Source organism: Schistocerca gregaria, chromosome 1, assembly GCF_023897955.1.
Source record: "Schistocerca gregaria isolate iqSchGreg1 chromosome 1, iqSchGreg1.2, whole genome shotgun sequence".
In the NCBI taxonomy this organism is placed as follows: domain Eukaryota; kingdom Metazoa; phylum Arthropoda; class Insecta; order Orthoptera; family Acrididae; genus Schistocerca; species Schistocerca gregaria.
In genome coordinates, this window is record NC_064920.1 from 314,956,036 (window position 1) to 314,978,713 (window position 22,678).

Below are 22,678 nucleotides of genomic sequence, written 5' to 3' on the forward strand. Positions count from 1 at the left end.
AAGTTTCAAGAGTGAGACTGAAATTTAGAGTCATAGAATATCAACGGTAAGATTCGCTGATGACATTGCTGTCCTGAGTGGAAGTGAAGAAGAATTAAGGTATCTGCTGAATGAAGACAAGGCCTAAAGAGTAAAGAATATGGACTGAGAGCAAATCGAAAACAACGTCTAATGAGTCCAGAATATGGATTGAGAGTAAATCGAAGAATATCGAAGGAATGAGACCTAGAAAAATTCGATGGCCATGAAGTAGATGAAGTTAAAGAATTCTACTGTCCAACCAGCAAAATAACCCATGGCGGACGGAGCAAGGATGGCATCAAAAGTAGACACTGGCAAATAGGTCATTCTTCCCAAAGGCAAGTCTGTAGTATCAAACATAGACCTTAGTATGGGGAAGAAATTTCTGATAATGTACGTTTGGATCACACCATTACATGATAATGAAACACGTACTGTAGACTGTAGGAAAACCGCAACAGAAGAGAACTGATGTAGTGCTACAGACAAATATCGAAAATTATGTGAATATAGGTAAGGAATGAGGAAACTGTAGGCAGAATCGGAGACGAGAGGAATGTATGGAAAACACTGACAAGAAGAAGGGACAGGACGATAGTACACATGATAAGACATCAGCGAATAACTTCCATGGTACTAGAGTGATCTGAAAAGGGTGACAACTATAGAGGAGGACATACTGGAATACAGCCAGAAAATAATTGAGGATGTATGATGCATGTACCACTATGAGATGAAGAGTTTGACAGATGGAAGGAATTCGTGGTGGGCCGCATCTTTAACCACACGAATTGAGACCACCGATGGTTAAATGCCGCTATGAAAACCTAACTAACCTAAGGACATCACACACACCCATGCCCGAAGCAGGATTCGAACCTGCTGCCGTATCAGTTGCGCGGTTCGTGACTGAAGTGTCTAGAACCGCTCAGCCACCGTGATGTCAGAATTATTCCCGAGTTTGATTGTGGTGGAGGGTAATTCTCGTACCACTAACTTATGCCTCCTTCCGTGTTCCACTCTCGAATGATGCGTGGGAAGAGCGATTGTCGGTAAGCCGCTAATTTCTCGAATTTTCTCGTTCTGGTCGTTTCCCGAGACGTATTTGGCTATAAGAAGTATGTTGTCTGACTCTTTCTGGAACGAGCTATTTCGGAAACTCAATAGTAAACATCTGTGAGACGTTCAATGTCTCTCTTGTGAGGTCTGTCAGTGGATTTTTCAGAGACTTTCTATAACGCTATTGTGCGACCAAACGACCCAGTTACGAAGCAAGTCGTTCTTCGTTGGATCTTTTCTTTCTCTTCTACTAAACGTAGGGCCCTACACTGACGAACAATACTCGAGAATCGATAGACAAACTATTCTGTAGGCCTCTTCCTTTCTGGTCGATCTACATTTCCGTAAGATTCCTCCTATGAACCTCAGTCAGGTCTCTGATTTTCCTACTATTTATTTTATGTGGTCATATTCATTAAGGTCGCCCTCGATAGTTGTTCCTAGATATTTCACATTGGATACTGTTTCTAGCTGTTTGTCACCAACACTGCAGTTGTACAGTGGATATCTTCTCCACTGCGTGAGCAATATATTACATTTACTTAAGTTCACTTTCAGCTTGCTAGAGACTGCACCATACATCAAAGATATGCAGATACCGCTGACGATCGATTCTGTTTTCTGATATTACTACTTTCTTATAGACAAGAGCGTCACCTGCAAAAGCCTGATCCTGAAACTAACCTTGCATCTGTTGATTGTGTTTCGTTAAGAGCGACGTGTTCAGTTCTGTCAACAAGGAAGTCTTGAATAAAGTCACAAATCTGGACCAGTATTCGGTAAACTCGAATTTTTGCATTAAACGGCAATGAAGGACGTTACAAATACCTTCCTGAAGTTAAGGAGCATGTCATCCTGAGCGCAGATATTTGTAGACCTCGTGGAGGAACAGAGCGAGCTGAGGTTAGCAAGGTCACTGTTTGAGGAACTTATGTTGATTGTATGGAGGAGAGATTTGTTCTCCAAAAATATAATAATAAGTGAATATAAAACATTTTCCATAATTCAACAATTGACGTCAGTGCTATAGAAGTATAATTACGTGCGTATATCCTTCAGCCCTTCTTGAAAACGGGAGTGGCACGCTCTTTTATCCATTCCTATGTCCCGACTCCCATCATTTGTCCAGTGAACTACGATAAACTGCTGCTGGAAGGGGAACAAGTTCTTTCGCATAATTCTCGTAGAATCTTACAGTTATCTCATCTTGTCCAGATGTCTTTTCACTAAGCGACTGCAGTTGCCCTTCTTTTCCGTGAACACCTATGTCAATATGCGCAATATCTGTATTGGTATGAAGATTCAAAAGAGGGGTCGTATTACGATCTTCCGCGATGAAACAATTTCGGTAGACCGAATTCAGCATTTAGGCTTCTCTCTGATACCTTACCTTTCGAGTCAACTCGGTCGGCAAAATAATGCTTTCAGTGGTATTGAACGCTTCTCTCATTGCTCTCCTTACACTCATTTTCGCTTCGTTTAATTTTTGTTTTCCAGCATGATTTTGACTTCTCTTAAATCTGTGATGCCCTCTTTGCTCACGTAGCACTTTTCTGATATGACTATTAAACCACGGCACGTCTTTCCAATCCATCAAGACCTTGCTCGTAACGTACTTGCCTAAGAAATACCAATGATAGTTTGCAGATTTTTCCATTTGAGCTCCACATCTTCGTCAGGATTTGAAGTGGACTCTTCACATACTCAGCAACTCGTGTCCTGTCACGCTTGCTAAGTAAAAACATTCTCCTACTTTCTTAGCAGTAGTTGTAAACTGTTATCGCTGACGCTGTCAGTACGTTATAATTACCCTCCTCCACGTTAGCTCTCTTCCAAGGTTTACGTGTGGTTCTTCCTAGGAGATCTAAGACGTTACCTCCACAAACTGTTTTTTTCTGTTTGTTCGAATAATTTTCGAATAAGACATTCAGAATGGTGTCAGACGAATCCTGTCTCTGGCACCAGTTGTGATTATATGACTCCCATTGTACACCAGGCACGTTGAAGTCTCACCCTTTTACAGATTCACGAGATTCTGCACGTTCTCTCTGAAATGGTCACCCACTAGAGCTCCTGATGGATCCGGTTGCCGTTTCTGAGCCACCTTTGATGCTCAGCTGTAGCAGATTAACCCACATTAGCAATCTGTTACAGGCCCACAAGATGTTTCCGGACCCTTTACTGCAGTAGGTCGTACGGCGTTGATGGCCAACACTTCCCACCTCTGGAAGTTCGGCCGCCGAGTAGCAAATCGTTACATACGCCCCAACCATTGCATGTAACCTATCTTTAGCATAAATATTCCAATGTGAATTTACGATTTCGTTGCTATTCACTTCCGGTTACAACCAACTTTCTGTTCCTAATACTGTCTGGCCAATATTATCTATAGTGAACGATACCAGTACCGGGAGCTTGCCATGGATGCGGCTGCAGTTTACTGATTTCATATTAACCTTTTCTGTTTACGATCTGCGAGGAGGAGCATTCTATGAGAGTAATATGGCTGGGCTTCATTCGATTTCGGCAGCAATGCATCTGTAATCTGAACGACATGAAGCCTTTTTATCCAGTTTACAAACAAAAATCACATTCGTCGTAGGATTGTGCTAATTAAATCCTATTCGATGTTCATTTTGGTCTGCGCATGAATTATTGTGAATCATGAGAGCATTAAACAGTTTAACTGGACATGTCACGGCAAATTCCATATGATAAAGACTTTTCTGGGATACCTGTGCCCAAGACAGATGATTTAAAAACATTTTTAGCATTTTTGCTGCTAGTTGCCCAGGTGTGTGTCGACTTAAATATATTGCAAATTGCACAATGCAGCAAATTGAGAGTGGTAGTGATTTTCTTCCCCCCATTTCTAACTACGACAAATTAATATTAGGTAGGTTTTTCTTAAATGTAAAACTCGACCGGTGAGAAACTTTACTTCCGACAGAAATAGCTACGAATCTCCATAAGATCAACAACTGCATTTATTATGCAGAGAGTAGGAGTTGCAGAAATTTTTGTTTCATTTGTAGCAGCGTCAATATGTAAACCGGAATACGGTTTGAGTATCTGTTCACCGTAGCTTTAAATTTTTGTAATGAGTATCTCGGTAGTTCCTGAAGGTACTGAACCAAACGTGTTGATGTTCTTTTCTGTTTCAGATCTAAATAATACGTGTAGGCATTAACTAAAAGATAAAAAGATTTCTTTTCTGATTTCGAGTTTGACTAGAAAGGACAGTTAATATTAACCTCTGTGAAAAAATGATAAACGGTTAAGGACGGTGTCAGCGCCGTATTTTTAATCTAAGAACTGCTAGGCTGAGCCGTGTTGTGGGAAACTAACATAGGTTTAGATCAGTTTTCGAATTAAAACCTTACAAAACAGCGTTAACGTAATTAATAAATTCCACAAAAATTTTCTGTAGCAGTTTATGATACAATGACCTGATGATTAAAAAATTTAAAAATTTCATTTGGTGCTTCTGGTTGTCACTTCACCAATCTTAGATTACTAGCGACCCAGACAGCTAAGTAACTACGGCTAGATGACTTGTAGCGCAGTGGTAATAAATATTACACTTGGGTGACAAATGTAGTAGGGTACCTACTAATGTCATTTGACCTCCTTTTACTCGGCTTAGTGCAGTAATTCGACGTAGCATGGACTCAACAAACCCTCTGCAGAATTACTGAACCGTGCTGCCTTTATAGCCGTCCATAATTGCGGAAGTGTTGCCAGAGGACGATTTTGTGGACAAATCGACCTCTCGATTATGTTCCCCATATGTTCGATGGGATTTACGTCGGGCGAGTCATTCGCTCGGATTGTCTGGAATGTTCTTCGAACCAGTTGCAAACAAATGTGGCCCAGTATCATTACGCACTCGCATACATAAACATTCCATTGTTGTTTGCTGCAAATGATCTCCAAGTATCCGAACATAGCCGTTTCCTGTCAATGATCGGTTCAATTGGACCAGACGACCCAGTTCATTCAATGTAAGCACAGCCCACACCACTATCAGACCACCAGCATCTTCGACAGTGCCTTGTTGGCAACCTGGATCCGTGGTTTCGTGGGGTCTGCGCCACACTCAAACCCTATCATCAGCTGCTACCAACTAAAATCGGAATTTAACTGACCAGGCCAGATATCCCAGTCGTCTAGGGTTCAACTGATGAGGTCTCAAGCCCAGGAGAGGCGCTGCTGGCGATGCCATGCTATTAGCAAACGCAATCGCATCGGTCGTTTGCTGCAATAGCCCATTAATGCCAAATTTCGCCGCTCTGTCCCAAAGGATACGTTGTTGTACGTTCGACATTAATTTCTGCAATTATTTCAAGCAGTGTTGCTTGCTGTTAACAATGACAATTCCACCCAAACGCCGCTTTCTACACCGCTAATTGGAGGCCGACGGTCACTGCGTTGTGTGTGATGAAAGGTAATGCCTGAATTTTGGTAATTTTGGCACACTCTTGGCCCTATGGATCTCGGAATATTGAATTCCCTAACAATTTATGAAATGAAGTTATCCCATGCGTCTACTTCCAACCGCCACGGCGCTTTCGAAATCTGTTAATTCCCGTCGTGCGGTTTTAATCACGTAGGAAATCTTTTCACATGAATCACCAGAGTCCAAATGACAGCTCCGCCAATGCTCTGCGTTTTAATATCGCTGTCCCACGACTCTTAAACATCAGAGTACGTACACAACAGTGACGACGGGTCAGGGGTAGTAGCAGCTGTGACAGTTCACCAATATTTTCACCTTGTCACTATTTAAATAATGTTTGTTTATATTACTTTGTTTTCTGGTTTTGACGCCAAACGTACTTCCCTGTTTTGTATTGCACGGAACTCGCTGGAGGTGTGTAATTCTTACTAGGGGAAATATAGTAGGCTTCTTTTCTCGCAGCTCAACCTCGAGGATGTAGAGAGACGTCGAACATAACTGCAACCGTGAGGTCGCTTGCTTCAGTTTGTCTTTGCATGGGGCATGCGGTGAGGTACACAAAAATTTTATTCCCAGCGCCGGCTTCGGTGGCCAAGCGGTTCTAGGCGCTTCAGTCCGGAACCACGCGACAGCTACGGTCGCAGGTTCGAATCCTGCCTCGGTCATGGATGTATGTGATGTCCTTAGGTTAGTTAGGTTTAAGTAGTTCTAGGGGACTGATGACCTCAGATGTTAAGTCCCGTAGTGCTCAGAGCCATTTGAAGCATTTTTATTCCCAACAGCTTCCTGTTTCGGACTGTAAGGCAGTGACTATCGTATGCGTGGAGCATCCTTCCGCATGTAGTGCTTTAAGTGCTGTATTGTAAGTTTTAAACTGTGGGCGCCCCACTGAATCTCTACAGATATGCACTATAAAACAGGTGAACCATTGAGGTAAATTTTGAATCAGGTTTTGATGGAAATGATGAAAGATTTTAATATTGTAAAAGAGTCACTTTGTTTGCCTTTCAATATGAAAATACGAAACGTTATTTTTCTAGTGCATTTAACAACCTGAAAAATTTCTTTGGGCCTGTATTCTCCAAGAAACAACGCTTAAGAAACAAACTAATCTGTGTGCCGATGAGAAATACAGAAGGATTTCCAGAAAAAAACATGTTAGAAATGATAAAGACATTTTTACAGCTACTTCTAAACTACTGTCCTTCCTTATCCGACCATCCATTCCACTAAAGGATCTGTGGAACTCAGCTTGTCTTACCTGAAGGTAATATAAATATATACTAAAACAGATTACCCAGCGCCCAAAAAGCAATGCCCGCTGCTCAAGAAATGTGGTTAAAATACGAAGTCGAATCTGTACTCTACAAAACAAGAGCTAAATCACAAATTGTGTACTGAAAAGCCAAAGAAACTTGGTATGCTTATTCAAATACAGAGGTTCGTAAACAGACAGAATACGGCGCTCCTGTCAGCAACGCCTATACAACAAGTGTCTGGCGCAGTTATTAGGTCGGTTATTTCTGCTACAATCGCAGGTTAGCAAGGTTTAAGTGAGTTTGAACGAGGTGTTATAGTCGGCGCGCGAGAGATTGGACACAGCGTCTCGGAGGTAGCGATGAAGCGGGGATTTTCCCGTATGACCATTTCGAAAGTGCACCGTGAATATCAGAAATCCGGTAAAACATCAATCTCCTACATCGCTGCCTCCGGAAAAGATCCTGCAAGAACGGGACCAACGACGACTGCAGAGAATCGTTCAACGTGACTGAAGCGCAACCCATCCTCACATTACTGCGGAAATCCATGCTGGGCCATCAATAAGTGTCATCGTGCGAACTATTCAACGAAACATCATCGATATGGGCTTTCGTTGCCGGAGGCCCACTTGTGTACCCTTGATGACTCCACAACACAAAGTTTTGCGCTTCGCCAGAGCCCGTCAACACCGACATTGGACTGTTCAAAGCTGGAAACATGTTGCCTGGTCCTCCGAGTCTCGTTTCAGATTGTATCGAGCTGAGGGACGTGTACGGGGATGGAGACAACCTCATGAATCCATGGACCTTGCATGTCATCAGGGGACTATTCAAGCTGTTGGAGACTCTGTAATGGTGTGAGGCGTGTGCAGTTGGAACCTATGACAGGTCTAGATGCGGCTCTGATAGGGGACATGTACGTAAGCATCCTGTCTGATCACCTGCATCCATTCATACTCATTGTGCATTGCAACGGACTTGGGCAATTCAAACACGACAATGCGACACTCCACACGTCCAGAATTGCTACAGAGTAGCTCTACGAACGCCCTTCTGAGTTTAAACATTTCCGCTGGCCACCAAATTCCCCGGACATTAACATTATTGAGTTTATCTGAGATACCTTGCAACTTGCTGTTCATGTGGTGGTGGTTAGTGGTTAACGTCCCGTCGACAACGAGGTCATTAGAGACGGAGCGCAAGCTCGGGTTAGGGAAGGATTGGGAAGGAAATCGGCCGTGCCCTTTCAAAGGAACCATCCCGGCATTTGCCTGAAACGATTTAGGGAAATCACGGAAAACCTAAATCAGGATGGCCGGAGACGGGATTGAACCGTCGTCCTTCCGAATGCGAGTCCAGTGTGCTAACCACTGCGCCAACTCGCTCGGTTACTTGCTGTTCAGAAGAGATCTCCACCCCACCGTACTCTTACGGATTTACGGACAGCCCTGCAAGGTTCATGGTGTCAGTTCTTTCCATCTCTACTTTAGACATTGCTCGAGTCCCTTCGACGTCCTGTTGTGGCACTTCTGTGTGCTTGCAGCGGCGACACACAATGTTAGGCAGGTGTACCAGTTTCTTTGTCTCTCCAGTGTATAAGATCCACTTGCAGATTCCATTAGGAATATGGCAGTTTTCTCACATCGTAAATAAAGTTGCATGGCATACAAAAACTTCTGTACAAAGAATGGAATCAGTTCATGGAAGAAAGACTAGCCAACTCAAAATACTCCCGTCGCAACACAATGACTTTACACACAACCAAGAAAAATGCACATAAAAATTCTACTCACCTTACAGGCACACAATCAAACACCAATGAGAGAAAGGATTAATATACAATATAAATTCAGAAATAGATGAAGATTACATAGAAAGCCTGATATAGAAGCACTAAGTGTATTGACAAAGGAAGATAGGAACGATAACAGCAATGCCAACATTGTACTAACTAGAGAAATAGTGAAGGAATGAAATACGTAATATAATAACTAGTATGAAAACACATAAACATAAAAATGACAAAAACACAGAATCTGCAACATTCAGGAAACTTAGCAAAAATTCTAAATGAAAATGATAGCATTTAAAAAGCAGACAAGGGGAACACAGTAGTACTTATAGACAAAGAACAAGACATTGAAAAAGCACCATAATTCATTTCACAAAATAACATTAGAAAATTTAAATCAGACCCAACAAACAGATTCTAGACAAAAGTAAAAATCACTCTGAAAAATATAGACATAATACTGGATACCATGGGGAAAAGAAAGCTGACAGAGATTAATCCCACTGCACCTGTCCTCTGACGCATACCAAAGATCCAGAAACTGAATCTTCCTGTGAGGCCAATATTGGATTTCATAAAATCCCCCACTTTTAAGCTTGTGAGATACATGTTACAATTACTGTCAGAAAATTTCAAAGTACAGGAATACAAAATTTGGTTCAAATGGCTCTGAGCACTATGGGACTTAACTTCTGAGGTCATCAGTCCCCTAGAACTACTTAAACCTAACTAACCTAAGGACATCACATACATCCATGCCCGAAGAAGGATTCTAACCTGCGACCGTAGCGGTCACGAGGTTCCAGACTGTAGCGCCTAGAACCGCTCGGCCACTCTGGCAGGCGTACACGAAGACAGAACCATTAAAAACACTAAACAGCTAATACAACAAATAAAACATAAAAATGGCAAGCACAGCAACACTCCTCTCAACTGATACTGAAATCATGTATTCCAACATACCAGTACCACAAACAACAGAAATCATCGATAAGAACATGAAAACGTATAGTCAGCTCCCTGATGTACAGATTAATGAAATACACACATCAATAAAGCTCATACCATAAAAAAATGGCTCTGAGCAATATGGGACTTAACATCTGTGATCATCAATCCCCTAGAACTTAGAACTACTTAAACCTAACTAACCTAAGGACATCACACACATCCATGCCCGAGGCAGGATTCGAACCTGCGACCGTAGCAGTCGCTCGGTTCCGGACTAAGAGCCTTAACCGCGAGACCACAGCGGCCGGCATATACCATAACACAATTACTCACAACACAATAATGAATTTTATTTACAGAAGGATAGATTATCAATGGAGTCCACATTTTTAGGAGTCTTATCAAATATTTTTGTAAACCACATTGAACAGATCATTTTCACAAAAATAGTAGTAAGAGAATACAGCATGTTATATTGGTTCATATGTGTAACAGATGAACCACAAACAAAAACTGAAAAACTACATAATGAGAACAACAAGGTACATAAAAGTATAAAATTGACAACTGAAAGAGAACAGAAGAACCAAATTAACTTTCTGCATATTACAATCAAACAACAAAACAATAAGCACATAACTGAAATTTTCCGTAAGCCCATAGCATCAGCCATTATCATTCCCCAATCCTCGAACCACTCATACTCACAACAACTCACAGCAAATCGACACACAATCCATAAACACAGCACAGTGCTAATCCCCAAAGAAAATTACGAAAGAGAACTTGATATAATAATACAGATTGCACGATACATTAGCTACAATAGTAACATAGTCACAAATATAAACAACAAAATTAAAAGCAAAAAGCACCAAACTAATAAAACAACCTAACAGAACCAAACCCAAACAGTCAATACCATAACAACTAAACAGAATAATCAGAAAAACATAAAAGGAAACACAAGATGGTACACAATGACATACAAACACAAAATCACACATAAATTCACCAACATTATCATATAACAGCGAATAAAACATACACAAAAGTCAATTCTATACAAATACAAAAAACCAAAACTGACAAAAAAACGGAGACATGTATCAGAAAGCAGGTATATACCATATACAGTGAAACACTTCTGATGACAGTTACACAGGACAAAGAGGTAGAATATTTGATGTCAGATACAAAGAACACATGGGAGCCTGGAAGTATGGGACAAATCAGTCCACATTTGCAGAACATCTAAGAGAACACACCTACAAACCAACCACTAGAGAAGAAGACACGAAAATAATTAGAATCAATAATAAAAAAACACCTCCTGATCCTGCAGGAAAATTGCCACAGTCAGAAAACCAAAGCAGAAAAGAGAACCCCGTTCAGTGTTAAAGTAAACATGACAAACAATTCATTACTTACACTAATAATGTAAATAATAGAATAACACTCGCAAAGAGGATTATTATCATAATAATAATAACACTACTCAACACCTGTTCATTCATTTATACGTGAACCACTCCACAGAACACTTAAACCAAAACTCAAATCAGCTTATACCAAAGCTTGCAAACACTTTCTAACATCTGTTACAATCATATTCAACACTCTACAATTGAAATCACCAATCCCCCCACCACCACTACCACAACCATCACCACTCCCCACAAACACACACACACACACACACACACACACACACACACACACGCACACACACACACACACACACACACACACATACACACACTCACACACATACACACACACACACACGCACACACATACACACACCGAGAGAGTGAGAGAGGTATTCATGAATAGACGTTACAGACTTCGTTAGATTGGCAGCTTGTAGGTGAACCAACCAGACAGAACGAAACACATAATTGACTCACCAAATTCACTTATTTAAAAGCACAATATCTCAACAAATAGCTGTAAATAGTGGGACAGAAATAACAGTGCACTGCACCACAAAGAAGGAGGAGAAACATGGTGAAAGCTGCAGCAAGAAAAGGCGGTTTTATATATAAGCTAGATTTTTTAAAAAATTAATTCCTTTTTATTTTTGATTCATATCTTAAACGCTGGACGGTGTAGGGGGGGGCGGGGGAGAGGGGGAGGCGGAGATATGGGGGAGGGCGTCACATCAAGATTTTGCGCCGGTTCCTAAATGCCGTAGATTCGGGGGTGGCAGGGTGTGTCGCTTATGTAAAACGAATTGTATAGATTAGTAAAGATTTGACAGTTCATTTATATACTTCGACATATTTATACATTTTAACACAAGTAAACAACAAATGAGGGCTCGTAATATAAAGTTAGATACAATGTCGTTTCTCTAACGTTTTTTCTGGACACTTCGTTCATCGATTACAATTCATCGAAAACGGTCAGCTTCTAATTTGTATATTAAAGGAGCAAAAATGTTATTAGAAATATTTCACAGAATTTGCAGAGTTTAGATTATTACATTATTTTGGGTAATTGTTTTATGTTCTATTCAGACGTTTTAGGATGCTTTTTAGTCAATTTTTTGTCACTGCAGTACTACTTAGGGCATATTTGTATAGCTGTGAGGACCCCATTATACAGAAATACCCCAACTTAAAGTAATACTGGTGAAACAAAGCTGTCTAAAAACATACTTCAGTGACTTCAGAACCCCTGCGACGACCCTGCAACACTTGCCACGTATTTAATGCGGCAGTTAAAACTGCACTTACGTCGTAGCTCGGATATTAAGTGCATGTTTTAATGCGTATGTACAGAAGCCTCGAACCTCTGGATATCGGTAAAGGATAATATTTCTGAAAAAAGCTTCGAAGTTACCGGAGAATATCATCTTAGGAACACAGGGTAAAAATTTCGCCGATCGAGCACGAATAGAAATTATAGAAGTGGCCATTCCCACAACCGGTACTTTTCGATCCCAAAAATGATCGTTTTCGTGGTTTCGACAGGAACCGCCAAGGAGGTAATGGTGCTTTTATAAGCAGCTTAATGTCCCCCTAGAACTTATCTAGGGCAACAGAATAAACCTTTTTGCTGAGTCTGCCTAGGCTGGAGGCAATGTGTAATATTTATATGTTGACCTTATATTCTAAGATATCTACAGCATACCCCGTCTTCTCATAGGTATACAAAAGGTCCCTACGTCAAGGGCAATCAAAACACTTGGCCCATATCTCCGTAATCAATGGCACCTGACATATGACCGCCTATAAAATTCCGTTTTCGGGCGCGGCTGTTTGGAACATATTGATACCATACACTGTCGTACACGGACCGATTATTAAGATAAGCGAGTAAAAATATGTCTTTTTTTCTGCTAGCTCTTCATCTAACTTCTCACGGAAGAGCCAAAACCGATACACAAACGTTGCTCATAATTTGGTCCATCTATTACCAGAAACCGTTTCAATATCTCTGCAATAGATGCCGAGGTTAGTCATCACATAGAGATGCATAGATACGAAAAAAGGGTTACATTGCAATAACAGCACTACTTTGCTTTGACGTTGCCATCCGCTTACAGTGGCAGCTACTGTAGTTATAATAAGGATAGTGGTAGTATAATTAGAACGACCAAAAATATTTTTGCACATGGCCGTTTCATCTCGCTATGACCCCACGACTGAGTAGGCTATCTGTCAGATGCTGTGGATTTGCAGGTTATTTTGTACGTTTCCCTCTAACAAACAATGTTTTCCGAAAGTGGTCTTCCCTAGTTACAAATATAATAGAAATAATAGTTACAAAAAAATTCGATACGTCGTGCCTTTTCTGATTTGATTAGCACTGAAGTTAACCAATCAGACCGTTGCTCGCTCCAGTTCAAGCGACCCGTCAGACATGGTACTGCCAAACAGTCCTTAGTTTGGTTTCGTAAAATCGAGCAAGTGAGCGATACAAAGATTGGACATGAGTCGGTAGTAAGTAACTTTAGCCAAAAGGTGAGCAGTACCGTGCGCAACCATTTACGCTATGAGAACAACTGACACTGATTGCAACTAGCGGGCCACTTGGATTTGTGTGCGCAACGGTCTGATTGGCTAACTTCAGTGGCAATTAACTCGTAAACTACCTAAGGTGCGGAATTTTTCAACACTTATTTCTCAGCACAACCTGCCCTGCAACACCATTACAAGTTCTCAGATTGTTTCTGGCCGTTCTGCATATATGGATCTCGATTTGACGCAACATCTATATGAATAATCCGCATGCCAGCTGACGGCGTGTGCCGGAGGAAACTTCTGGCACCACCAGCCGATCCTACCTCCGCTATTCCACTCGCGAATTGTGCGTGGAGAGAATGATTGCCGGTAAGCCTCTGTATTAGCTCTAATTTCTCGAATTTTCTCGTTGTGGTCATTTCGTGAGACGTGTGTGGGAGGGAGTAAAGTGTCGTCACACACTTCCCGTGAAGTACTCTCCCAAAATTTCAGCAGTAAAACTCTGCGTGATGCAAAACGCCTGTTTTTTAGGTCAGCTGTTGCAGTTTGCTGAGCATCTCTGTAACACTTTCGCTCCGAATAAATGATTCCGTGACGAAAAGCCCAACTTGACATCGGTCCCAAGCTGATGGACAGTACTCAACAATCGTTCGAACAAGAGCCTTGTAAGCCACTTCATTGGTCGATTAATTACATACCTTAAGATCCCTCCTATGAATGTCCGTCTCATTCTGCTTCTCCTACTATTTATAGTATGTGGTCATTAAATTTAATCCTAGAACACTAAACGGGCGAAATGTTATATTGTTACTAAATCATCGTAGATTTTACTATTCCTTTTCTTACTCAAAGGAAGTCACAATTTAAAAGTTTACGCAATAGCTACAACAATTATAAGGTCTCCAGTTGTATGTCACTTACAAGATAAGCACAAACTGTCCTGTTTTGCACCCTATACTGACAATACCAGATAGTCCTAAATATTATACTGTGGTTACTGTTCCCAGTATTTTGTCGTCAGTAGTGTAGCTGTAAGTAGCTGTAAGGTAGTGGATTTCTGTTCCTACGTATGCGCAGTACGTTGCTTTTATTTACGTTGAGGGTTAACTGCCAGTTACTGTACATCTTCTGTCGGTTCTTATGCTAGCTGGTACTGTCTCCTAGCGGTGCTATTTTCTTTTAGACAGCCGTATCCTTTACCAACAGCCCTATAGGGCTTCCGACGCTTTCTACTGATTCATTTATATACACCATGGACATTTCGCGGTTAGATTCATTGCTTCGAGGTATGGTGTTTGTGATGTGAAAGAGCGAAACGACGGCCGGGGACAGGAAAAGCACCGATCATAAATGACCTGTGCCCAAGAGTTTCGGAAATTTGCTGTGGATAATGTATTCGAGGAAATTGATGCGCAGATGTGTATATCGAACTGTATGACGTAATAGATCAGGGTTCAGTTGCAAGTTACGACACTGGGATGCCCTCGTTAGTTCTTACTGCAAGTCACGTCAGACTGTGTTATCTACTGGCTAAAATATGGGTGGCATTTTTTTCACACAGTCCCAGTAACCGTTACAGTGTTAACCCTTACCAGCGAATGCTTCCGGTACTAAATTGGTTTCTGAACCATTGTTGACGTCTCCGGTGCGACCTAAAAATATTTTTTCCATAATTTCATTTTTCTTCCTCTTGGATCACCTGCATTAGGTTAGTAGAAAGTAAAGCAGTGACCTGTGGGATAAAATAAGAATTCGAGTGACTCGATGCTTTCAGCTAAGGTATCTACTGAAAATCCGAATAGGAATCAATTGGAGAATGATTTTCGATGCTCTTAAATTCAAAGATGTTATTTTCAGAAACACATCACGCAAGCTGCACAATGATCTGGGCATCTCCGATCCCAGTGAACAAGTTCTGGAGGAGCAGAGAGTCCACTGGAAACAGTCGGAAAGTTTCTCGGCTAGATTGACGGTGGCTTCAGGAGAACTTTGAACAGAAGTCTAAACATGCTTTCAACAATATTTTTTATGGAATTTCAACTTTGTATGTTTAAAATTGGTGATCCGAATTATCAGATAGAAAGAAGAAGAGCGCCGTGATATTGCGCCCAACAGATTCAAAAGTTTGATTGGTAAAGCGATAGGCTTGGATGTCAGTCATGTGCAAAGGATGGTGAATCAAAGGGCCAGTTATTAAAATAGCTCATTATTGTTAAGATGATGTGAAAATATTGTATGGACTTGTATCAAGACAGGGGATTACGAATCACAAACCATGTTATTATACAGCATAATATTGTGCAGCTGATAGGTATTAAGCTACACGATCTACGTTGCCTTATTGCTGCCTTGTTTGGAGGCAGCCGAAAAACTCTGAATTCCCATCACTGAGCAGCTTTTCTGTGAGTGACAAAAGTCGTTTTTGAAACGTATGTATTGACAAAACCTGCGTGCATTAGGTTTCACATGATACTGAATGGTTGCTTGTAGTTATACTTACATACACTAGGGGCTATATCATGGATGGCCGATGGCATCATGCGTACTTTGCGAATCACAACACGTACAGTTGAAACATTTTCTACTTCGCTGTTTATTATACTTACATATAAGAAGTTATGGATGAGCGGTTATAATGAGAGATTACAAACAAGATGCGTTTTTATGCCCATTAACTATACGAGGTGGATCCGAAACCCAACGACAATAATTTGCAGGTTGTTCATTATTTTGATGTATCGGATGCCTGTTCACTGTTGGCTCGCACCCCAAGTAATTGCTTTGCGTTTGATTTCTAACACACATTTACCTGTGTATTTGTATTGCACTGAAGAAGCTTAAGAACAGTGGAAATGCCGATGACATGCGCTGCGAGTAATTATGAAAAAGACATTAAAAGTGCTGTAACTTTGCTCAAAAATATTTGATGACTTCTTCGGAATTTCTTTATTGTTTCTTGTTATGACACGTATCGGGATTATCCCATCACCTTATGGCCTAATAAATAAACGTAACTTGTTTTTATTTCAAGTGGTAGATGTTACAACAGTCGTATAATGGTCGTTACAGTAATATAACCGTCAAGGGAAATAAAATGTAAACCTCCGAAACATACAGTTGCGGACAAAAAAAGAAAAATGTAAATAAACCACAGCATGGCAAATCGGTTAATTCCCTCGAATGCTGTTCCTGCTGCGATGGCAGTAATAATATCAAATGGTTCAAATGGCTCTGAGCACTATGGGACTTAACATTTGAGGTCATCAGTCCCCTAGAACTTAGAACTACTAACTAACCTAAGAATATCACACACATCCGTTCCCGAGGCACCATTCGAACCTGCGACCGTAGCGGTCGCGTGGTTCCAGATTGAAGCTCCAGACTGAAGCGCCTAGAACCGCTCGGCCACACCGACCGGCAGTAATAATATCACAGTACATTTGAAGCTGTAAGTAAAGTGACTACAAACACTGGAGATACAAAAGTCAGCGGATAGCGATATGTACATATATAGAGGGCGATTGTACCGCTTACACAAGGTATAAAAGGGCAGTGCAATGGCGCAGCTGACATTTGTACTCAGAAAATTCATGCGAAAACGTTTCCGACGTGATTATAGCCGTACGACGAAAATTAACACACTCTGAACATTGAATAGTAGTCAAAGCTGGACGCGTAGGACTTTTCATATTGGAAATCGTTAGTGAATTCAATATTCAGAGATACACAGTGACGTGAGTGTGGCGAGAATACCAGATTTCAGGCATTATCTCTCACCATGGACAACGCAGTGGCTGACGACCTTTAGTTAACGACGCAGAGCAGCGGCGTTTGCGTAGAGTTGTCAGTGCTAACAGACAAGCAACATTGCTTGAAATAACCAAAAAAAAAAAAAAAAACGATGTGGGACATACGACAAACGTATCCGTTGGGACAGAGTGGCGAAATTAGGCATTAATGAGCTATGTCAGTAGACGATCGACGCGAGTGCCTTTGTTAACAGCACGACATTACCTGCACCCCTTTCCTGGTTTCTGACCATACCGGTTGGTTCCTTGACGGCTGTACGGCTGTGGCCTCTTCAGATGAGTAATAATTTCAGTTAGTAAGAGCTGGTGGTATGTCTCGACTGTGGCGCAGACTTGCCAACAAGGCACTGTACAAGCTAGTGGTGGCTCCATAATGGTGTTGGTGGGTGGAGAGGGTAGACTGTGTTTACACCGAACGTACAGGGCCTTCTGGTCCATATGAACCGATCGGTGACTGGAAATTTTTTATGTACGGCTGCTTGGAGACCATTTGCAGCCATTCATGGACTTGCAAAGAAAGATGGAACTGTAATGGGTGACAATGCGCCATGTCAGAACATTCAGGACAAGTCGAGCAAATGATTTGGCCACTCAAATCGCCTGGCATGAATCCCTTCGAACATTTATGAGACATAGTAGAGGGGTCAGTTCATGCGCATTTTCTGCGCTATGGACGGCTATGGAAGCATCACGGCTCAGTGTATGTGCACGGAACTTCCAACAACTTGCTGAGTCCCAGCCACGTCGAGGTTCTTTACTACGCCGGGCAACAGGAGGTCCGAGACAACATTAATAGGTACACCGTGACTTCTATCACCTCAGTGTGAAAACGGCATCCTCCCATGTTACAATGATTCGATATTACAAACCTTTTGACTGATGTGAAGGCATTTTCACAGTAATAAATCAACTAGGGTATGAATCAGAATAAATCTTATTAGATTACCTTTAGCACCTGTATCCGTGACTGCAGTAATTCATCTGCTGATAATCTGGCTGTAAACCTTGTGGATTTAATATTAAATCGTATCAATAGCTGAGAGGGAGGAAGCAATGTTTGTATACAATGCAATGTGTACTAAGTTGAGAAAATTGACAGGGAGTAAAGGTGTACGTTAATAGAACCTAAAACGTACTAGCAGACGTTTTTTGGTGGAAACTTTCCAATGGCGAAACCATCTCCCTTGTAGATACGTTAGTGGTTTCAAACTGGATAAATATGTACGCATTTCTATCCTTAGACGAGAAATATCGAAACTAACTATATGAGTCATTTGTGGATATACACTTGTCCTCCTTGCCAGCAATATGTTTTTATTTTTAGCTTATAGTGACGCGTTTCTGATTTGTGACATAAGAATAAAATGTGAAACGCAATAGAGACAGTTACATTATAAGGAGGCGGTGGAGCTAAGTGACGTATCTTTAACATCGATATACAGCGTCTTGTCGCTTACAATCAATTTGTTACAACACCAATATTCGAACTGCCTTAGCAGTACAAATGCTGTAAGGTAAAAACTCTTTTTCACTAGGTGCTGTTAATGGCAGCATCAAAACGCATATACCAACAGACTTGTCTCCGACTTGTGAATGCATATTACAAGTATATGCATTATTAAATTTCAATTATATAAAAAAATTAATACACGAGTTGTGAAGAGCATAAAAGTTACATCTCAGTGCAGTTCGGATTGAAGTGTAGGAAGCAATTTTGTCAGAAGTTTGGTATATTGTTTTGCACCTAATTTTTACAAAATGCTTGATGAAGAAATCATAGGGTCATTCACTTTATATTTTCATTCTTTGAACTCAGTTTGGTCAAACATTTTTAGTTAAGTTAAACCAATACGATACGTTGTTTTTGCTTTTGCAGAAAGCTATTGAAGTTCTCGGTAATTATGTTCAAAAGTAATTAATTCTTTCTTTTCCGAATATTTAGGGCTGAAATAAGATTTAGAAACTCACTTTTGTTACAGAGGAATTTTAAAAGAAAAAGAAACCCAATACCGTGATCACTAGATACATATTTGTTTTCAAATGTCTTACCAACACTCCATTGCAAGTAATGTCTGAGGGAGGAGGTGCGAAGTGGTAGTTAACTTTCGTGGAATAATATTCCGGAATCGGTTCAAAATAGTTCAAATGGCTGTGAGCACTACGGGACTTAAATTCTGAGGTCATCAGTCCCCTATAACTTAAAACAATTTAAACCTAACTAACCTAAGGACATCACACACATCCATGCCCGAGGCAGGATTCGAACCCGGGACCGTAGCGGTCGAGCGTTTCGAGACTGTTGCGCCTAGAACCGCTCGGCCACTCCGGCCGGCCTGGAATCGGTCTTGGCTCCTTCGAATATACGTCCGGTAGGTAACAGAATATCAGGTCCGCCGAGGAAACTCAAATCACAGATACATTATTTCTCCATCACCAGCCACTGGAAACCATAGGGCCCTTATACCAAAATAAAAAATGTCCTAGCCAACGACATTCTACTTGCGGTATACTGCTGCACCCCCTAAGGCGAAAACGTTGCAGTCCGTGTGTAGAATGTGACAGACAGAGGCAGCCGTGTCTAGTACTCACGGACGGCGTCGCGGCGTGCGGAGGCAAGTCGGTTGGCCCTGGTGCTTCTCTTCTGGCCTCGTGTGGGAGGGACCCTCTATTGGCGAGCGGACGCTGGTGGAGTGCGTTGTCGCTGGCCGAGGCGAGCGCCGCGCCGGCCGAGGATGAGTCGTCACGTGTCTGGGAGTAGGAGGAGGAGGAGGAGGAGAAGGAGGAGGGAGGGGGGCGGATCCAAGAGCATTCGGGCAGTGGGGGCGATCCCAAGCTAGCCCTGCGGGTCGCTCGCGGGGCCGCGCTGCAGGACCGCAGATACCGCAGATGGGTGCAACGTTCCGTAGCGAAATTTTGTTACGCGGCGTGCCGGCTTTTTTAAACCGAGCTTTAAGTTGCACTAAGTAAAAGCAACACTAAGAAGAAGTTGTGGGTCTTAAGCAAATGCTTGTAGGCGTGTTGCTCCATCTAGCGAATGGTGTCAATCCAGATCAATCGCCAGTCACGTAACACTGCAACTAATACCGCCACTAAGAGGATGCAAATCAAGTTCGCTTTGAATACACTCTGTAATGGCGGTGACCGTTAGTTACCCTTGACATTGGACGTGGTGATCTCATGTTACTCAAGAACTCCTTTAACGCGATTAAGACGCCATTTTCAACACCTAAGTGAATTTGAACGAAGTCGTGTAATAAGATTGTAAGATGCTGGACTTTTCTTCCACGACATTGCAGAAAGTCTTGGCAGGTGTATAACCACTTACGTCATTGCTGCCGGCGGTTATCACGAAGTTGGCCTAGCTCCGGACGGCCACATGGCACTGCCAACAGGGAAGACCATCGTGTTCGGCGTATGGCTCTGGTCCAAATGGTTCTAATGACTCTAAGCACTAGGGGACTTAGCATCTGAAGTCGCCAGTCCCATAGACGTGGAACTACTTAAACCTAACTAACCTAAGGACATCCATGCCCGAGGGACGATTCGAACCCGCCACCGTGGTAGCAGCGCGGTTCCGGACTGAAGCGCCTAGAACCGCTAGGTCACAACGGCCGGCCAGGCTCTGGCCCATCGTACTGCATCTACAGTAGTAATTATGAGCAGCAGTTGGCACCACAGTGACAGAACGGGCTGTTACAAATCGGTTACTTCAAGGACTGCTCCAAGTCACACGCCCGGTGGGGTGTATAAAAGGACTGCTCCGAGTCACACGCCCGGTGGGGTGTATTCCACTGGCTCCAAATCACCGCCATTTGCCACTTCAGTAGCGTCAAGCGAGAGCTAATTGGAAGGCAAGATGGAGGTCTGATGTGTTTTATGATGAAAATTGGCTCTGTCTCGGTGCCAGTGCTTGCTGTGTGTCCATTAGAAGGAGGAGACTTGAGGACATGCAATCAACCTGTCTGGGAGCTAGACACACTGGGCCTACACCTTGAGTTACCAACTGGGATGAAATTTATTATGATAGTAGGCTCACTCTCGTGGTTATCCCACACACCCCGGCGATTGAATATTTCATGAACAGCTTTCCAGGAGGTTCTTTCCAACAGGATAACGCTCGCCCACGTACTGTTGTTGTAACTCAACATGCTCTACGGAGTGTCGAAATGTTGCCTTTGCGTGTTCGATGATGAGATGTCCACATTCGTCTCCAGTCGACCACGTATTGGGCATCACCTGACGACAACTCGGACGGTATCCACAAACGGCATTAACCGTCCTTGTATTGACCGACGAAATGCAACAGGCATGCAACTCCTTTCTGCAAACTGACATCTGGCACCTGAAAAACACAATGTAACCATATATGTCAAAATTAAAAGAAAGGTCAGCGTTGACCGTAATATTGATGTTTTAATGATAGCAGAATCGATTTTCGATCACATAGTGATCATCTTCGGTGCTGTAAAAATTAAACACACACACTGGTATCGAGTTATCAGCAACCAAAACCGAGAAGCGATAACAATAATTGTTGATCGCTTATCAGTTTTTGTTATCGATAACTCGATACCAGTGTCTGTGTTTAATTTGTACAGCACCTAAGGTGATCACTATGTGATCGAAAATCGATCCTGCTATCAACAAAACATCAGTATTACGGCCAACGCTGACCTTTCTTTTTAATTTGACATATATGGTCGTTGTGCACACAGCACTCCATCGAGTCGCCAATCAACAATGTACACAGGTTTGCATGCTTGCACTCAGCATTCTGGAGGTAACACTCGTTATTAATGTACCCGCATTCCACTTGTGGAATGGGCTGTCTCACGCTTAGATCTTGCAACGTTAATAACTTAAATACATAACCTAGACAAACGTATTTCAAACATTTCCTTACTATACATCAATTACTTTTTCCTGTTGCAGTTTTTTGCGTCAGTGTATAACACATAGATCTAAGCGGAAACAAGCGGGAAGTAGACCCACAAAAGCTAGACTAAGTTTTTCACATTTTCATATCCATTGACTTTCCTAAAATGAAATTATTTTCATACGACTTCGATGATTATTTTCGCTTATACTGACACACTTACAATACCTTGCAACTTCAATGTCTTTCATGGGCATTCTTAGGAACTAATTCAAAGAAGGATGGGTGTTTTGTTACACACCACCTGATCAAAAGAATCGGACACTTTTATGTAATGTGCAGTTGGTCACTAGGTGACACGAGAGGTGAATAGGCCAGTATAAAAGGGGGCGCGGAGTATTGTAATAACAGCAGAGAAGCAATATCAGCAGAACAGTTGAGTCTGGAGAGCTCAGTCACTTCAAGCATGGTCTAGTCATTG

At 41.9% G+C, this 22,678-nt stretch overlaps 1 protein-coding gene across 1 annotated transcript in view; it reads right to left on the minus strand.

Moving 5' to 3' along the window:
- LOC126343351 (uncharacterized) overlaps nucleotides 1–20,062 on the minus strand; it is a 107,142-nt gene extending 87,080 nt beyond the window's left edge. The window contains exon 1 of the mRNA XM_050001931.1: nucleotides 19,911–20,062. The gene's annotated coding sequence lies outside the window, so the exon portion shown is untranslated. The remainder of the gene's footprint in view (nucleotides 1–19,910) is intronic.
- Between the last annotated feature and the right edge of the window lie 2,616 nt (nucleotides 20,063–22,678).